General features: G+C 46.0%; 1 long non-coding RNA gene across 1 annotated transcript; it reads right to left on the reverse strand.

Annotated features, from left to right (window-relative positions):
* Positions 1–9454: 9454 nt before the first annotated feature.
* LOC140653475 (uncharacterized) lies at positions 9455–15452 on the reverse strand. Its single transcript, XR_012043123.1, has 3 exons — positions 15308–15452; positions 13803–13899; positions 9455–10342 (listed from the first exon to the last, which is right to left on the reverse strand). It is a non-coding gene; the product is annotated as an uncharacterized lncRNA (long non-coding RNA).
* Between the last annotated feature and the right edge of the window lie 4502 nt (positions 15453–19954).

The following is a 19954-nucleotide window of genomic DNA, read 5'->3' on the forward strand; positions in this document are numbered from 1 at the left end:
CTCTGCTCCAGCGCCTGGAGCACCTCATCTCCCTCCTTCACTGACCTTGGTGTCTGCAGGGTTGTTTCTCTCAAATATTCTCACTCCTCTCTCCGGCTGCTGTTGCGCAGGGTGGGTTTTTTTCCCCTTCTTAAATATGTTATCACAGGCGCTACCACCATTGCTGATGGGCTCGGCCTTGGCCAGCGGCGGGTCCGTCTGGGAGCCGGCTGGCACTGGCTCTATCAGACACAGGGGAAGCTTCTGGCACCTTCTCACAGAAGCCACCCCTGTAGCCCCCCCGCTACCAAAACCTTGCCACGCAAATCCAATATACACCCATTATTTGCATTGCTTAAGCTTTGCGACCTATTTGAGCTGGAAAGGGTTAGGGACTAGAGCTGGCTGACCTGAGGGAGACAGAACCTTCAGCACAGCTCCAGCAGAAAAGACATGTACTTTTGCAGCACCAGGCTTCTACACGCTTTGAAAGTGTCTCCACAGCAATGTTTCATCTTCAGGGCGCAAATACCTCGCTGCAGGATGACTAGCTCCCAGGTCCAAGCTATTCGTACCCGAGGTGTTCTGCAGCCAGAATTTGCAATGATTTCACCTCTGACTGCAGAGCTTTGCTCCAGAATCTAATCTTTCTTTTGAAAGACAGTACACTTCTAACCTTATGTTTCTACAGGGATCTCTGACAATATAAATTGTTCAAGTATAGCTATACTGTAAGCTGCAATGTTGCATACAGGTATTAGAGCCAGCTTCATCAGAGATAATGAGTACCAGAAGCAGTCTGGCACGGAGATCTCTACTCAACACAACCTGCAATGTAGACATACAATGAATATTAACAGTGATGATACTTCACTGCTGATCTTTGCAAAAGCATCAGCTAATTCCATAAATGCCCTAAGAGAAGTGAGCTGAGAAACATAATATAATAAACTAAACAAATCAAGATCATACAAACCTCAGAGCAGAATTATGGGGTCTTGCCACCACATTCGTTCTTTTTCAGTTTCCTCCAGAGCTGTTACTTCCATGTTAGAGATGTTAACTCTCTTCTTATTTTGTGACAAACTTTGTACAGTAGAATAGCATAAGGGACCCCTTGACAATGCAGGTGGCTGATTCTTTAACATGAGCATAGGCTAAGTATTTGGTGAGTAACCTAGACACAGGGGATAGAGGAATATGACCTGAGGAAATTTATGTAGGGGATTAAGAACTTTATTTTATTTATAATCACCAAGGCCCTAATCAGCATCATCTTCAATGGAAAGAGATCTCCTAGGACCATGAATACTAAAAAGTGCTCTCAGGAAGCCAGTTTTGTGTCTTTGGCTGACAGCCTTAGCAACAACATCTAGGAGAGCAGATCTGGTGTCCCACATTGCCCCCATAAAATCGAGAAGATCTTTATTGCAGGGGAAGAAAAGACAAGCATAATCCAGATTAGTCTTTAGAAAAAGCAAAGTGTGCCTGCTTTATAGTTATGGTGAGACAACATGCATGTTTTTGCAGTCATCTGACATAAAATGTAGCTGAGCTTTCAACTGTGAAACATCTGGAGAACACCAAAAGGTTTTTCTTAGCACTACTCTGATCTGAGAAATCAGGTCCCCTATATTTCTGGCTTCTAGGCATGGAAGTGCCATCTGAAACATGAACATAAGGTCTGTCTAATCTCTGGAAACAGTTTGAACAGTCATCCAGAGTTTAGCTAAAAACATTTAAAGAAAATTAGCATTCGGGTTCAGGGGCTGGAGCCGGTCACGCAATGATGGGATGTGCAGCTGTGCCCTTGCCAGAGAGGCTTCATTTTTTTAGGCTGGCAGGAGACACTTCCCTGCCTGGGAGCTTCCATCAGCAGTCACCGTGGCAGAGAGGAGAGCAGTCAACTGGGAGAAACGAGAGTGGCATGTTGTCCCGCTGGGACAAGAGGACTTGCTCAGGGAGAGGCAGCTCTGCTTGCCCAGCGCTGGCTGGGAGCTGAGCTCCACCTTGCATGAAAGTACTGTGCACCCAGCTGGCTCCTGCCTGCTCGCTGCATGTGCTATGGACTGAAGAGCCAGAAAGCCATGTCTTTTAGAGCCACGAGGGACAAGGACGTAAATATGGCTTAGCTCCCTATAGCCCTCCAGCCGCAGGAGTTCCTTCTTTTAATTCTCACTTCAAACCCCATCCATACACACAGCTGAGACAACTCTGATGATCGTTTTCTTAGCTAAGCCTCTGTCATGGCTCCTAGCTACATTATGCAAGGGAAGACAAGCCACAGTTCAGGGATTTTTCCCAAGGGACCACTCCTCAGAGAGCTCCTTCTGCACGGGCAGAGCAGGGTGCCTGGGAGAAAGCGAGACATCTCAGGATGGTTTTCTCTGAACTTGCTGGCACCAAGTGGCTCCTTCCTCCTCCTCTGGCCCATCCCTGGGCTGGACACTCGCCCTCCCTGATGAAGCTCCCCGTCTTTTCCCAAGCAGGGTCAGTGATCTGCTTCCAGGTGAGGAATAGGTGGGTAGGAGTGGGTGAAAGCAATTTACCTATTGAAGGGAGAGGACTCAGAGCTCGTCCCTGATTTCAATTCAGGAAAACTCCAGGAAAAGGAGGGAGAAGGGGAAATGTTTGTCCCAATGGGCAGAAAGAGCTGAAGGCCTTTCCCCAGAATGGATGAAAGGCCCCTCTGATGACCACAGCATCTCACCATGCTCTTCATCCAGATCCAAATCATACCCCTGTAAACTTCCGAGACATGTTTACCCATACCATAACGCCAAAATGGCAGTGTGTGCCACCGTCCTCCACCGCGTGGTTGTTGAAAAGAAAAAGAAAAATGTTATCTATCTGCATTACTCATCTGCATTGGCCAAATTCCTAAACTGCCTGAAATACTCTCCTTGTCTGAAAAAGCTTTCTCATGCCGGTCAGGGGGTGTGGGTATGTGTGTGGGTTTCTGAAAATCCATATTGCTGTGCCTCAGGTCATATATCACCCTGCACATCCTTGGCCTCAGTCACCACTGGGAAACTACAAGGTGTACCAGAAGCCCAACAGCTTGTCTTGATGATGCCCTGCCTAGAGCTAGATACTGCTCAGGCGGTCTCTCGCCCTTCAGCACCAATGCCACGGCCACAGGCATGAAAGAAAGCCCGGCCAGACGTATCACTCCCCCTCGAGCGGCTCTGTCCTTAATTTATCCTGATGCCCAACTGGAATAGGCACAGAGGGCAGATGCCAATTATTTCTGCATTTAACAGAAGATGAGCTGCCTAGGGTGGCATATCTGCTGACCAGGACAGAAATACCTTCTGGCTCATTGTTTCTGGCCAGCGTGCAAACAGCAAGGTGGTGGAGGGGAGTGACTCAGGGCCAAGTTAAGGCAAATAGCATATGGTTAACTGGGAACTAGGATTTCAGTTGCTTTAAATCGTACAGTTAAACATTGTCGTAAGTGCTATTTAAGGTCACTGTAACCTTAACGTTATTTTCATGAGCGTGTTTCTTAATGAAAATGAGAGCATAGAGAAGAATTCCCGATAAGCTGTAATTAACAGTTCCACATTGCACTTGTGCTCTTCAGGTACAAAGAGAAAAACACCTGCTGAAAGGCGGAGAGCAGCAAGATGAATCTCTGACAGCATGGAGGAGCCAGGAAAGTCTTCAGAGCTGGTTAGCCAGGATTCAGGACACCCCTTCTCCCGCTTGGGACACAGTCCCACTAACCCTCTCTGACCAGGAAACTCGCCTGTCTGCCACCGCAAGAGCAGGTGCAGCCTTCGTGAGGAGTGGAGTTACGGCAGAATCAGGCAGGAGCTATCAACAGCACCGAAAAATGCTCTAAATTCATGCCGCCATCGTGCAATCTTTTAAAAGTGTAGCAACAGAATAAATATTTAAGTAGTAATAATTACATATTAATACAACTTATTAACTAGAAGATCCACTTATAATCAAGCTGATTCACTTTATGAGCCTGATATAAATTTTTGCTCTCCCTCCTACCACTTTTCTTATCTCCTTTTCTCACCCCAAATCATTTGCTTCTCTTCCTTGCTGCATCTTTTCTAGGACATGGATTTATTTCCCACCTTTATGGTAAAGCACGTAGCACTTTTTTCTGGTGCTCAGAATTAATTAACAATAAAATCTTTTTATTACAATCTGACGACAATTTGCTCTCCTTTATTGGCAGCTCACCACAGTGCCGACTGCGACCTGAACTGCAATTTAATCCTCATAGAAATTCAAAGCTTTTACAGCTCAATGTAGCTACCAGGTTAGTGCTCATAACAGTCCTCTTGGCTGCAAAGCAGAAGCAGCTTGAAATGCTCATCTGGCAAAATGATGAAACTCCTGTCTTCCACTACAAAGGAATTCCATGTGAAAACACAACAATCTGGGAAATAACCTGTGAAAAATATCCTACCCAGTTTCTCACACATCCCATAAAAGGGGCTTGCACCCTGCACAGCAGATGGGGTTTGAGTCGAATGCAATAAAAAGTGCTTAACTTTCCTAAAAGTCACAGCAATGTATTTATTTTTGAAGCTGTATCACTCAAAATAGCCTAGACAATTAATGGAAAACTTTCCAAAACATTCCAGCCCTGGCACTAAGCGTGAGAAACTCCAGGCTGAGGGGAGCCCAGAAACAGGAGCCACAGATCTGTCAACTCCAGAGGCACTGCAGTGCCCCGCAGCGAGGCTGATCCCATACCTCTGCCTGCTGGGACTGAGATCTCTCTCCAGGTGGCAACTGAGGAGTATAAAAAGGTCAGGGAAGATGTTGGAGCCCAGAGGACATCACGCATCCCTGTAATGTCCAGGGCACGATCCAGGCAGATAAACACGATGCTAAAGATTTTTTAGTTTCTACCCTTTCCATCTGCGTTATACTGGAATATCTTTACTCCCAGGGCGGTGGGAGAAGGGGACTTCAAGGATGGCAAGAATATTTATTGAAATGATAGCCCCAGCGGAACTGCAACCAATAAAAACTGCTGACCTGCAGCAGGCCAGCGAGCGGTTACATCACCATTTCTGATTTAAGAATCAGGTACGCGGTCTGAGCCTGGCAGTGTCCCTTGCCATTGTGATAGCTTTAAACAACGATCCAGGTATTGCTAAGCGTCCACAAATGCGCCGCTAACTTATTTTGAAGCTCTTGCAGAAACGGAGCTGCTGTCCTCTCATGACTTTATAAAGTCATCCAGCATGGGAACCCCTTGCACTGGGATCGTGCAGGTCCAGTTGTTTTGGATGAGAAACCCTCAGCAGTGACAGCTCTGCCTGGCAAGACTTGGTGATTAAATCCCTGCACAACTCCAGCCTCTGCCGGCGGTGGGACAGGTCAGCAGCCTGTGTGTGACATACCCACCCCTCCTCGCTCAGCCCTTCTCATTCATTTTGTCGGGGTTTCAGTGTTAGCATTCAGCATTTCTCTCCCATGTTGGGCTTAAGCACCGAGGCAGCACAGGAGGATGAGAAAGCCAGGCTGGCCCGCGCCGTATTGCAGCCCAGAATTAATGAAGCGCAAAAAGTGCAACGACAGTCGGGGTGGTGAGAGAAGCACTGGCAGGAACCACCTCCCTGAAGGCAGCTGGGATCTCAGTGCAGGTACACATAACCTCCTTGGCGGCAGGCCTGACTTTGATGTGGCTAGGTGCTGGGAGCCCTTGGCTCCAGGTGGAGGTGGTGAGGGTTTGAGGGCATTGGCTTTGGGGAGCTGCGTTCACATCATCCCTGTTTGGTATCTCCGCACTTGCGGGCCCTTTCCAGCCCCGAGTCCGGTAGCAGGCACATGGGCAGCCAGATTTGCTGATCAGAATGAAAGGAGATTTGGAGGTGCAAGCCTGAGGGCAGATTTTTCCTCCAAAGCTTCCCAGTGCTGGTGCCCGAGCTGACAGCCTCATCATGAACATACCTGACACCAGGGGCTGTCTATTACAAAACATCCCAAAGGACTGCTAGAAAATATAGCATTTGGGACATAGTTAGCAAGAACATAAGTTATGCTTTACTGAGTGAAACCAGTGGTTCATTTTGCCCTATCACCCCGTCTCTAGCAGTGGTCAGAAGAGATGCTGTCTAGGGAGAGCTCATAAACCTGGCCTCTCCCTGCAGTCCGTGCCTCTCATATTCCCCTGGGATACCTGCCCCTCTTGTATGGGATGCTGGAGGGTACAGTCCTGCTATTCCCCATAGGATCCGGTGATGGCAACAGAGCTGATAAGTGTAGGTAATCGCTGCCTTAACCCGTTAACAGCATCTGTTTCCACCACCTCCTGTGACAGCAAGGTCCAATACTTCACTACTCACTGTGCAACAACGCTTTATCTTTTACCTGTTGGAAAAGAACCTCCTACACGCTCCACCAAGTGCCGCCTGGTCCCAGAGCAGTGGGACTTGGTGCATGGGAGTTCTTCATCCACCCTATCCACTACCTCCATGATTTGTCCTCTCAGCCAGCCTTCCCTTTCCCCAAATAGAGGAGTCCCAGACTTTCTGTCTCTCCTTGAAAGGCAAGGTGCTTCATCATTAGGAAGCCACTTTTATAATATGCACTGTATAATAAAGAAATGTAACAGTGATTACCTTTGTAATAGTAATAGGGAAGGTCAGATTCATATTCTTTAAATATTCACATTTTAGGACAAACATTTTTCCCCCCTAAAGGTGAATGCTTTAGAAGTGCTGAACAAAATGACCTCCACCACTTTTGCATAGGAGAGGGGATGGGAATTATGAAGTAAGAAATGTCTCTATTTAAAAAATGACCCCTCATTTTTGCTCATAATTGTCCCCAATACCTGAATGCAAGGCTTGGCAATGAAGAGCTGCCACTGCGGGAGCACAGCAGCCAGAAAAACAGAGTGAGAAATGGGAGAAACTGCTTAGGGCCCTGTGAGTCTAAGTGGTACTCTTTGAATGCTTCCATGTCTGCAGAGATGCTCAGCACATTACTGCAGCATTTCAGATGCAGAGATACATCCTTGCATGCATATACACGTGTGCACATGTGTTTCACGTGCTTAGATTAGTTTCAAGTCTAACTCAAGTTTGCAGCAGGCACTACTTTATCTGATGCTAGCTGAAGACAAGGAAGGTATCTCCCACAGGAGCTAAGAGCCATCACAAGCCCGACCATTTCTGTCTGAAGGTCACAGCAAGATCAAAGAAATGTGCCATCTCTAGCAAATAGATAACTACTTGCGCATGTAATTACTCTACAAATGTGTCTGCTGCAACATACCTCTCTCTGCAGAGAGACGATGAAAAAGCCTGTGTGCAACAATTATAATCATATTGCTTAATGGCATGCTGAAGAACACTTACAGGTTATTTTAGCGCAGTAAAATCTATGTAGACAAAAATAACCATATCAATAGGCCCAAGTTTTAAAGCCCCATGGACAGCTGGGTGCGACCTCAGCCTGCAGACAGTTACGCTACCGTGTGTCAGTGCAATACCAGCCTTTCATACTCCATAGCCTGGCTCTTTCCTGCTCCAAGCAGCCGTCTCAGCCTGGCAGGCTCTGTCCAAGCTCCAGCACAGGGCAAGCTCAGGCCCCACCATCGCAGCACCTCGAACACGCACTGGCTCTCATGTGCCATGCTCCTGCCCCGACTGGGCAGCAGCAGCCCCTGTACCCATGTCTCCAGGGATGGGAGGCAGCTCTTCCCTACCTGGCAGCCCTAGGTGCAGCTGAGGGCAGCAGGCACAGAGCAAGGGGGGAAGGAGGTACCAGGTTCCCTTTATCATCAGGTCCAGGGAGGAGCTCACTGGGAGGACAGCTGTGGCAGGAGAGGACGTCTCATAGGGCCATTTGGTCCCTGCCAAGCTCTGAAGGACGGGTTTGCTCTGAAAGATTTCCAGCCCTCAGGGACTTCTGCAACCCTCCCAAGATAATCCAGGATAACATAGATTTTAGATAGATTTTATCTATTCTATTTTTTTTTAATTTTATCTCTTCTGCTCTCCAAACATCACATCCTTATTAAACTCTGAAGGCTGTCGTACAAGCAGCCTCACTGTGTTTGGGATTTGGTCTGTCCAAAGATGGGTGGCTGCTCCGACCTCAGTGGTCGCGGCTGTGCCCTCCAAGCTCTGGCCCACCCGAGGCCACTCTCACCACCCCCATGAAATTCAGCTTTGAAGCCTAACTTAAAAACTCAGTTCCCACATCTAGGCTTTACAGCATCTCCCAGAGCATTTCTTTCTCTTCCAGTGTTTGCAGTGAGACCAAGACGCAGATTTAAGATGGCTTGTTTTTCAAGAGCAAAGATCCAATGTCATTAGACTCTTCTCTGAGCAGTGGTCCCAAGGAGAAGAGCCACATTTCATACCTCTCAGCTGGGGCAGAGCGTGCTGCAGCTAATAATTTTGAAGGAATGGCCTGAGATAAGCCCTTCTCGTATTTGCAAGGAAAAAACTGCTTCTTATTCTTACAGCTTATAAATAACAATGTTTGTCAAAAAGGAAAAATGGGAAGAGATGGAGAAAAAAATGAAACATGGACATTTCCAGTGGATGGGAAAGGAGGCTTGTTCTGTTTCTCAGAAACTACCCTTGTAAATTGTCATTTTTGAGGTGCTTTACAACAAAAGCATCTTCAAATCAGAAAGCCAGCTGCTCTCCCCTCCTTTTCCAGCTCTTCTTTTTCTTGCAGAGGAGCTAATATACTAAAGCTGGGCCTGGCAGGTATAGACATATCAAGGCATTGCAGGGGTTTGGATTTGGGACTGAAGAGGGTACGGTTTCACTCAGTACAGAGGCAAGGGTCAGATGTGAAGACAGAACTGAGATTTCAAAGAGACGAAGCTTTCCTTCATGTGAGGGATGTGGAGAGATGGTAAAACCTGAGGTGTCGGCACCCGTGAGTCCCTCTGGTTTGGGAGCGACCTGTACCTTTCCCATGGACTTCAACTTGCTGGAAAGGAGAAGCTCAGTCAGCTATACCCATGGGGGGGTTACCCGTTTCATCCATAGGCAGACCTATCCCTATATTAGTCCACTCATCACATCCCATACACAAGTTTATTGTGAACCCTCTCAGGCCTGGCTCTTTACATACCCAAAGGGATGGAAAATGCTTGCACAATGACAAATTGGAGAAGGACTGTGCACTACTGCAATACAACACGCAAGAACCACCTTGAAATACTAGGCTTCATCCCTGGCCAGCCTCAGTCTCCCTTTTCACTGAGAGAGATCAGCCCTGAAATAGGCAAACGTTGCCTTTAATAACATATAAATAAATAAAAAGGATTTATTTAAAAGGATGCTGCCAGCCACATACAGGTGAAAGCTATCCCATCGACACAGGCAGGCCCTGAGAGCAGCCCAGGGGGCTCTGCCACCGTCACCGGGTGCTCTCCCCTCCGGCGGGGGAAGCCCACATCCCCAGGGTGGAGCAGGGTGAGCCCATGGCACAGAGCAGAGGATCGCTTTGAAGGGCAGGGGCAGCAGTTCTCAGCCTGGCCTGGGCCAGGGTGCCTTCTCAGCAGCTCTCAGCCAGATCCCAAAATGTTTTTTGTCTGTTCCAGTGGCGCTTCAGAAGATGGACCCTGCATAGTGCACCAAGAATTGCCCTGGCTTTAGCTGCCTGTCTCTGAGGACACATCAAAGCAAATGGCCCACCAAGTGGAAAAGTGGAGCTGGAGGGAGAGCGCGGGCAGGCTGGGGACGGCTGCCAGCCGCCCCTTACGCACGGCCAGCAACCTGCTCCAGCAGGTTGAAGCCAAGTCAGCTTCTGTGCGGCTGACTTTAGTCCTCCAGATCTGGGCTGAATGCCATTTTCCCCATAGCGGCGTAAAGGATAATTTAAGTGAGTTTAAGCCTCTTGCGTTGAGCTATGTACTTAAATTGATTTGAAGGCATCAAATGAAACCAGCTTAAAGGCTGCCCTGTGACTGAAATGAGTACAGATTTGTGTGGCCATGATCTCACCACTGTCCTTGCAGCCTTAGCATTCACCTGAACGTGGAGGTGGCCTTCGCTGATCTGTGACCAGCTCACACAGTGATGAAGCGCAAAATTAAATGGGACAAATCCATCTTGTGCGTTCCCCTGCAGAGCAGAGGTGAGATGCTGTCAGAAACACATGGGTTTTCTTCAGTAGGTTGTACGTGCACCAGACATGGGAGAGCAGTGAGGAAGGAGTGCAACACAAGGGAAGATGGACCAAGTTAAAAACAAACAGATGGAGAACAATGGAGGTTTGCAGAACAAGGTGGAGGACGACAACCACACTCAGGAACGGAAAAACCCCAATCCTTAATGGGCAAGGAGAAGCAAATGCTCCACTTCTTCCCATCTCCCTCCTCCTGCCTTCTCCTCCTTCAGGTTCTTCGTAACACCTGGATCAAAAAAAAGAGCTAAGAATAAGCAATGTGAGAGTGTAATCAGCAGCGAAGGAAGTGAAGCATTTTCTGCTTGCTAGCAGAAAACTAGCTCTGTCATTAAATAACACAGGTTGACAGCCTTCTGTGATGTGAGGAAGTGGGAAATGAAAGGTCTGAGCCAGTAAAGGTGAGAATGACAAATGGGAATCACAATGAAAAATGTCCAACGGATCTAGAAATTAAAGTCCAGCCTCCCAGAGTGTCAGAGGGAGCCGCAACGAGAGACCACTCTCTAGAGGAGCAATTTTGGGGAATGCCAGGAATTCCTCAGCCGGGCGTCCCATGCATCGCAAGGAAAAGCCAGGAGGCTGTTCCTCTCATGGGCACGCTCAGCACTGCCCTGGCTGCATCGGGACATGCCTGCTGGAAAAAGAAAAGAGCACAGTTACCAGAGCAAGTGAAAGTAGGTGTATGGTAAGGAAGAAGAGGGAGAACAGAAGGTGGATTGATCATACCGCAGATGAGGCAGGACAAAACTGAGGGCTGGTAAATCTGGGGTACTGTGGGAGAAGAATAAGGATGACGGAAGATCTGGCTATTATCTGGGGTGCATTAGTACCATATCCATCTAAAAATGAAGTTGTTTTAAATCATCTGCAGCAGAAATGATTTGTGATGGCATCAGACCATTAGGTCATTGCCCATTCATCATGAACTGGGACTCATCCAGATTTCCATGCATAGTTAGGCCACCAGCCACTACAGTATAAATAAGAAAACTTGCAGGTCATTTTTGGCTCAGATGCATTTTTTTCACTAATAAAACACTGGAACCAGCGACCTGGCGCTGCCTTCCCTGGACTGAACTGAGGCAGACTCTGCACATTGATCCAGGTGCCCATTTTTTGCCCCTGGACTCGGCAGAAATCAATACATGTGCTACAGCCACTCCATTGAGATTTAGAAGGGTTTGCAGGTAGTTCTGATTTTGCACCTCCACTGATTTTGTCATTTCTTGACCTCAGCCCATGTGTCAAGCTTTGCTGTGGATTTATTGAAGTCAGGAGTTCACAGCTTTGACCACGAGATTCAGAAGATAGTTTATGGATACCAGGGAGGTCAGAAATTAAGTGGGACAGACAGACACACCTTAAGAAAAGCACTTTCCTCCCCTCTCTGAAGAGCAATCAGCTGCAACACTGAAAATCTTGTTCAGCAGCTTGGTCTCCTTAAAATGCCCCAGTCTCACTCTATTTTTTGTGTTGGTTTTTTTCTCCCCAAAACTATTTTGCTGCATTTGGGAACCATTTTTTCCAACGCTGTTACACCCTTTACAGCTATGCTGCACTTGAGGTGCAATGCCCTACCACCACCCCACCTGCTGAATATGAGCTCAGCTACTGGGGCACCATCAGCCCTTTCTAGGGATTTGAGATTTTAGAAATGACAAGAACACACTTCCCCATGGGAGCTGTCTGAAGGAGCAGTGACGCATTTCCTACATTTGTCCTGTGTGTTTTGGGTCTCCTTGATGTGAAATTAACAGGGAACAGGAGCAAAAGGCTGAGAAGCAGAGGAGCTGCGTTCCCCAGGACTGCCTCTTACTCCTTTGCTCGTGAGGCAGGCTGGCCCCCGGTGCTGTGACAACCTCCCCCCTCAGTTCAGCAGCACTCCAGTGCCCAGTTCCTCAGCAGGCTCCTTTGTACAAGTCTGCTGGGTCGCAGCAGGAGCCCAGGCTGCTAGCAGTGCACAAACACACCTAGCCAGGAGCCTGAGGCGGGGACATACACATTTAACGCCTTTTATTCTCTGTTGATGGAAAAAATGTCATTTACTCGCTACATGTTTTCACTGTTAAAAGAAAGAGGAGCTTGTTGATACACAAGCAATACTGCTTTCATACACTGACAGCATTAAACCAGTACAGCTCCCTCAGGATGGACACAGCTGCCAGATTCAAGGTGTTTATAGCACTGCATTGGCAGGGGAATGAACTATAACCATGTAACAGACCTTTGCACCCCCCTTTGACAGCATCAGATCAAATGTCAGTTAGATAAACAAAAAGACCATCCAAAAATCCACCCCCAATCAAAATAATAATTAACGGCAAGTAAGCGAGGTCTAAATTTCTGGCTATCATTACAGAGAATGATGCATCCAGAGGAACCTCTTCAGGCAGCCTGTAGTAGCTTAGAGAATGAGTCGTGATGCATCGAAGCGGGCATTAATAGGCATAGCTAGTAAGGACCATTGACATTTAAGTACTTTACCACTGAAGACACAGCCAAGGTGTTCCTCAAGCTCAAACAGTTGATATCTGCTCATGTCTCCTTGCCACTATGGTCCATCTCCTCAACTCGCTCATCATCAAGTTACCTTACAAGGGTTTTGTTTGCACGGTGCAGCTCTAGATGGGCAAGCAGTTTCAGCAGAGGCAATAAGGACCACAAAACCAACTTGAACTCCTTCATTGTCCCCTCCGTGTCAAAGCTGCAAGGGCAGCAAGGCTAGCACACCTGTAGAGGGAGTTTCTCTTCCTCTGCCACGCATTGTAATTGGGAAACCGGACTACGTATCTCTGACACTGTTGCCCTACATCTTTTTATGTCACTACCACCACAATCCACTGGCAAATATAGGAAGAAGGGTGGAGAAGCCTTTTTCTTGCCTATCAAACTAGCACACCTAGAGCATTGAAGTCTTTGGGGTTAAAATGTGCAAAATAGCTTGTGTAGCTTACCACAGGATCTGCCTGAACACCAGCACTTCATTCCACAGATGCTCATGCTACATTTACCATTACTCCCTGCATCTCCCATCCTTAAAAGAAACAAAGAGCCAGCTAGAGAATAGAGTACTTCAAAGATCAATCCATGGGAAGACTTTTAAGTTCTTCCTTGTAAAAATGCTGTTAACTAACTGACAGTCCCTCCGCGCAGGAGCCTTTCAGCCAAGCAAACCGAAGCAGTGTTGCATCAATCAGGGTCTTTCTCCCCCCTCTTCAAACCCTAAATGCAGTTTGGGAATTCGTGTTGGTAGAAACACGTGCAGCCACTTTAGCTGACGTTTTTCAGACAGCTGACTCATTGAGAGTCTACTCACTGCCTGATGTTTAGAAAGGGGAAGGTGAAATTAAATCCTGCTGACCATACAGCTCATCCCCAGCAAGGCAGGCACTGCCACATGTCTTGGTGATCGGAGACTTGCTAGAAAAAGTCTGCCTAGCTCTCCTCAAACTACCACAAGAAATATCAATCAGTTTTCACCTGGAAAATATGAAGTGTGAAAAATGAACTATCTCGGAAGAACTAAGCTCTCATTACTGACCACTAAGTTCAGAGAAATTATCCTGAACTAGCTAGACTTTGGCTTCAGTCCAGCACAGCAACTCCTACATCCTTGTCCTTGCCCTCATGGATCATTTGGGGTTTTGGTTGTTTTTGGTTTTTTTTTTTTTTTTTTTACAGTGTACCGAAAACACAGCACCTCATGGCTTTTGGAATCCCCTTCAAGTTGATTGTGTTTTCCAGGCTTCCCCCTTCATCTTTGTTCGGGATGTAAGTATAGCCCTGTAAAGACAGAAGTGAGAAAATCATATTGGTTTTACTGGCATGAATTTCCCATCTTGATTCCAGCACAATTTGTTTCCTTGTCCAGCAGCTCCATTTAACTTCCCAGGAGGGAAGAAAAAAAAAAAAAACAAACAAAAACTTCCCCCAGAAACCTCACAGGTAATTATAGAAAAATAAGGCTGGTGAGGTTACTGACTTCATCGTCTTCCCTAAGTTCTGAGATTCAAAAAATGAGCCCTTATTTGGCAAGAGACAGTTTGTTTAGGTCTGGAGGTCTGTTTTTGTATTTCTTCTCAAGGGAGCAGGGGTTTTTGGAAAGCCACTAAGTTGCATTTAAAACAAACAAATAAACAAACAACCCAACAAACCTCATTTGGCTCGTGTCCTTTTTTGAAGTATCTGACTGGAAGAGCAAAGTGTGATGCTAACACATGGTGTGTGGAGCGAAGGGGAAGGAACACGTGCCAAGGTCACCTCCTCAGCAGTAGCAATGGCAAGCTTCACAGCAGTGATATAAAACCTCCCTCTGATACAAGATACCACTCACAGCTACTTTTTAAGAGCTATAAAAATCCAGAGCAGGCACACATTAATTAAAGCAGTTCAGAGAGAAGCGCTGCGTGTCAGTCTTGGCAGCGGGTGACTGAAGGGCACGTAGTGTGTATGGGAGCAGAATGCCCATGGACAGTTAGCTAAAATATTTCAGTTTTTATCACCTCCAGGTTTGTCAGTGGGCAGCACAGATGGTTTGCAGCTGGGGAGCCAGTCAGCATGCCTGCAAGGAAGCAATGTGACCTGTGTCATGAAGCAAAGCGTACCATAAGGAAGCTTTTCTCTGACTAGCCCAAATCTCCTTCGTTGACATTTAAGTCCATAACCTCCTGTCCTAGCTAGACTAGAAAGCAGACCACGACGATCCCCCTCCTCTGCACGACAATATTTTTCTTATTTATCTCCTTTTCCCTCAGTTCTTTGTTTCCCCTGGGCTTTGCTCATAGGCCACTTTTCCGTGCTCGTGTCCCCTGCAGATCACAGGACTCACCTTCCAGAGTGGCAGGGCCTGAGCAAAAGAGGCAGTGAGGAAGACAAGGACCCATCTGGGCTTCCCTCAGCTCCTTTCCCTCCAAGGTTAGGGCAAGGCAGGCTGAGACAGTTGGGGTTATTGCCCGAGTGCAAACCTGCTAGCTACAGCAATTTCTCTTTCTTCTCCCCTACTGCAGCCCATCATGAGAAATAAGCTTTTGCTATGAACCCACTGACAAGCCACAGCTGGTGGTGAAACACATCCAACTAAAGGATGATGCCTAGCAGGAAGACTTTCTGTTTTTAACTGGTGATTATTCCAATTGAGTGAAATTAAGATAATCCACTTTTTTAGCTCTTACATCTATCTACCTGTACTTACCCCACCTCCTGGTTTCTTTGTCCGGAGTTGCAGCAGGGCTTCCCCACTGCTGGTAGCAAGGGCACCCTCCGATATTTCACTACACACTGGAAGCCTTGAAAGCAGTGGAGAAGAACTGGGGGCATGGAGCTAATGGGTCCAGAGCCCAGCGGCATTAAGAGTCCTAACACCCATTTACAAGGCAGAGAAAAAAAAAAAGATACTTAGGTATTCTTGAGGGTCTAATACTCAGCACCATCTAGTGGTTGTCACCTATGGCTATCCTGCACAGAACATGCACTTGGCAGTTTTCTGACCCGTAATCAATTTGTCAAGAGACAGGCAGTCTAGTTTGATATCTTCCAGGGCTCTGTAAGGATTTCTTAAATTCTAATCTTACAGCTTAGACTGACTTTTTTTCTCGTGTGGGGAAAATATCTGTAAAATGGAGCTGGTCTTTCAGACATCAGCACAGCGCTTTGAGATGTGCAGCTGAACAACATCTAGTATTGCTACCCATATATCACAGGGGAAGCAGAGGAGGGAAGAGGAGGGTGCAACGCTTTTAAAACATATGGAAAGCATCACCCGAATAGCAAAAATCTGACATAAATCTATATACACATACTTAGAGCTCTGATTTGGGCTCTCCATAGCCCTTGCTAGACAAGTAGGGATAACGATTTTTTATTCACAGTGCGTTGAAAGGAGGTCCCACTCTGATTTTCACAAATTGCCACCAGCAGTCAGTCTCCCTGCTTTTATTTATGGCTAAAAGTCCTGGACAGAGTCAGGGCACAGAGGAAAAAGGGGAGAGCAATCGGCAGATCTCAGCTGATGCAAAGTACTGTTTGGCTTTTTTCAAAGGACAATCAATTGGAAAGGACTTGCTGTTAATCAGTGTGAAACAGATACATGTCAGATCCCCCCAGAGCACACTACAATATGAAACAGCTTCTTAGAGCAGCAGTTCTTTGTGGAGGGAGTTTGGACAGGCAGTTTTTCTCTTAAGCCTGCATTTCTGACAGCTGCCTAGTACCTTTTTCCCAGACTTGTCACATTTGTGCTGAGATATATAAATTCTTCTCTTCTCTTTTTTGCTCCTTAACCACTGCACAATCTTTCCATTTTTTTAAGCAAAGAAAGATAGAAGCCATATTTTATATAATCTATAGCTGAAGCTGTAGTTTGTCCTGTCCAAGGAAATGGTTTCTTGTTATCTGAAGATATCTCTATTTTACAATAAAAGCCTCCATCCTCTTTTTTTTCCAGTTCTCGTTACTCCCCCATCTCAGAAACTGAACTTATCCAATAGCTTGCAAAGAAAAATAATAAAATAAAGGTGTTTTTGCTCTGTTTCCTGGCGACCAATACCACTGAGACCCCAGGTAGTATCACATTGGCTAATTCAAGACAAACAAGCACCATGATAGTTAAGTGGGAAGAGAGGATGCAGCACTAACCTTGGTGCAGAAAATCCTTGACACAGCTGTCTGCTGTTCATGATGGAATTCACAGTGATAATCTGTTTTGAATATGGGAAATTATGTTCCACGCATGTTTATTTGGCTTTTTTTTTTTTCTTTACCAAGCTTAACCATCTTGGCTCTCTTGCATTACCCTCTCTACCTGTAAAAGCATTTAACAAAACTCCCTTGATGTGGGGGCTAATACAAGAGGGAACACTGTGGCTCCCTTAATAACTCACAGAGAAAGCTGGATATGTCTTCTTTGCACTTACCTCAAACTGCCTCTCCCTTTCTCCAGAACAATGTACCCCTGAGGGTGGGGAAAAGCCGTTATACCAATAACACAGCACTATGTAGAAACGAGAGAAAGGGCTTTAAAATGGCCCTTAGTCCCAAAGAACATCAAGGGGATGACATGTTTGTGTCAGGCTGTGGGAATGAAGGTGGTAGTATAGGTCTGGACTACTGTGGAGGCCTGAAGGAAGGAGGAGACCAAGGAGCAGCGATGGGAATTGACGTACTGGTTCAGACTGGAGGTGCCTCTAAATCAGTACAGAACACTGCACGCTGGCGAGGCCTCCTGGTGACTCCTTATTACAGAAGCTCCCTCTGCATGTGAAAAAGGCCAAGTTACTCAAAGGCATTTAAGGCACAGAACCAGGGCAATGAGGTACTTCTCATAGCTAACCATGCTGCCTTCACTGAAAAAAACCCACCAAAAACATGTTACAGATAGTGCAGAGTTCAGATACTCCCTAGGGAGCCAGAGCAATAGAAATGCAACAGGAAGATAGCTTCCTATCCCTGCCATTAGTAAATACCAAACAGAGAAAAATGCAAGAAGCCCATGAGGATTTGTTGTCTTCAGTCCTGTCAGTCATGGATGTGACAGTTGGGACCTTTAAAGACTGTCAAAGGAGAAAAACCAAAGCACTCCAAATGCCAAGTCTGTCAGCAGCATAATTAACATGTCATGTATGGTCTGCTCAGAAATGCAGCACTTACTGCACCTCCAACGGCCAGACTATTAAAAATAATGCTCAGCTGGTAATTCCTGCACCTTGCAATAATGTCTAAGTTACTGCAAAGCCAAGAAAAAGGCAAACTGTAGTGTTTAGGAAGACAGAAATCTGTCTGTAGCCCATGGGGGAAGGCAAGCTAACCTACCTACCACAGGGGCTGTTGGTACTCCCGCCTCAGGGGAGTGTCTCTGGAAACACGTACCTAGCCATATTCTTAGAAAAGCACACCCATTTCACATGGGCAAAACACCTGAAACAAAGAGAATGGAGACAAGTTCTGCAGGGAATTCATAAACCAAGACAGGTTTGGGGACCTCAGCAGCTGGACTGTGCTCCCCTGCAAGAACCAGTTTGAGGCAGGTGGCATCAAGTGCCAGGTAAAATGGAAAATTTCTCTCCCCTATCTCTGGCAGCGTACCTTGGGCAAACTTACAAATGTAAAGTGACAAGAGACGGAAAGAAAAATCCCATGTTGTGAAAGCCAGCCCACACAGAAAGGCGTGGCAATTCTCTCCCTCCACAGGCAAAATACATGTGCATGGTTTAGTGCAGGAGGATCCTAATATAGGTAAGATACTTGGGGCAACCTAGATGAATGCTCAGGTTGAGCAAAATCTAAGTTTTTATTTAAAAAGGTGGATCTGTAGCCATCATAACTGACCAAAACGACCAGCCCAAGGACAGCACCTGAATCCACCGAGAGCCTCAGAACAACAATTCAAGTATACCTGAGCAAACTTGCTATCGCGTTGCTTGGAAGTACAGTATTGCTGCCAGCACGGGCTCTTCCACAGCTGATCTCTGACAGACAGATCAGGGAAGGCACTGGAAAAGGAAATTCAGAAGATGAGGTCCAGGTGTTACTGTAAAGAATGACAGATTCACAAGGATAGGATGAGTCACAGGGAAAGAAGAGAAAAAGCAGGCATGTGAAAAAGGAAAAAAGAGCTTCAATAGTGGTAAGTCTGGTAAAAGACCCGATTTTTTACTGAATGTAACAGTTAGCAATGAAGACATATGTGGAAGTTTTATCTATAGACTGGCAGAAAATTTAAAATCATAATCATATAAAAATAATATATTTCTGCACAATAAATATACCACTTCCCCTCCTCTTTCAGGCTGACTTAAAATGATGCAAGTTAAGGATATCTTACAAACAACAAAGAATCTCAGTTAAGAAAATATTTATGAAGGAAGTTTTCCTTGCAAATTTCTATTTCTGAACAAGTGATTTGGAAAAAAAAAACAACAACAAAGCACAAACTCTTCAGTGATACCACTGACTCCTTAAATTTAGAGGACCTGTAGTCCAATTCTTGTCTCAACATCATTTTCTTGTCTCAACAAACAGAAAAGACAGCACCCCTGTGGTCAGCCTATTGATTCCATTAAACAAGGACAGCTTTATCAGGAGTTCCTGTATCAGAACAAAGGGAGAAAACGAAAGCAGAATGAAGAAGTGAGATGGACACCTTGTACTCCTGACTGTTGAAAAGGAGTTTCTGAGTCACACAAAGAGCTCTCACCACCCTGATCAGATGGCACTAAAGATAGGAGATAGCACTATCTGAACACATGCTCAAAATGCTTTGGAGAGAAATAGTTATATCCAAGCTGCTGCTGTAGACAGGAAGTTCTTGCTGAGATTACAATCAGCTGTGTGAATGAGCACAGAGACAGAATACATTTGGCTAGATCAGTTTTTGTTAAGACCTGTCAGTGGTACAGGAAAGGGATAAAATTGCCCTTATAATGAAAATGGTCTCATTTGAAGCTCTGTGACAAGTAGTATTTACTATGAATCCTTAATTCCTTGTGCTCGGGCTGCTACTGCAGCTCCTCTGGGATAGCATTAATGTACCATTTCACCATGGCTCCCACTTATCTCAAACAGTCTCTGCTACAAACAGGTTTTTCACCCTGGCCTGTGAAATTTCTTGAATTATCTGGTAAGGGAGAGTTTCAGCCATATCACAGCAGGTCCACGATTCTGCCCAAATGTTATAATAAAATATGGGTCAACTGTGCTATACACAGTAGTGAGTATGATTTCAGGGTTTTACAGAAACTTCTTGACAGACACCTATAAAAGTTGAGCATAGCTTCATCATTCAAGAGAAGCACACTCATCTCACGCAATCAAAATCATCAAAAGCAATTTCGCAGAAAAGGTA

The sequence above is a fragment of the Ciconia boyciana genome, chromosome 6 (genome assembly GCF_034638445.1).
Source record: "Ciconia boyciana chromosome 6, ASM3463844v1, whole genome shotgun sequence".
NCBI classification, from domain to species: Eukaryota; Metazoa; Chordata; class Aves; order Ciconiiformes; family Ciconiidae; genus Ciconia; species Ciconia boyciana.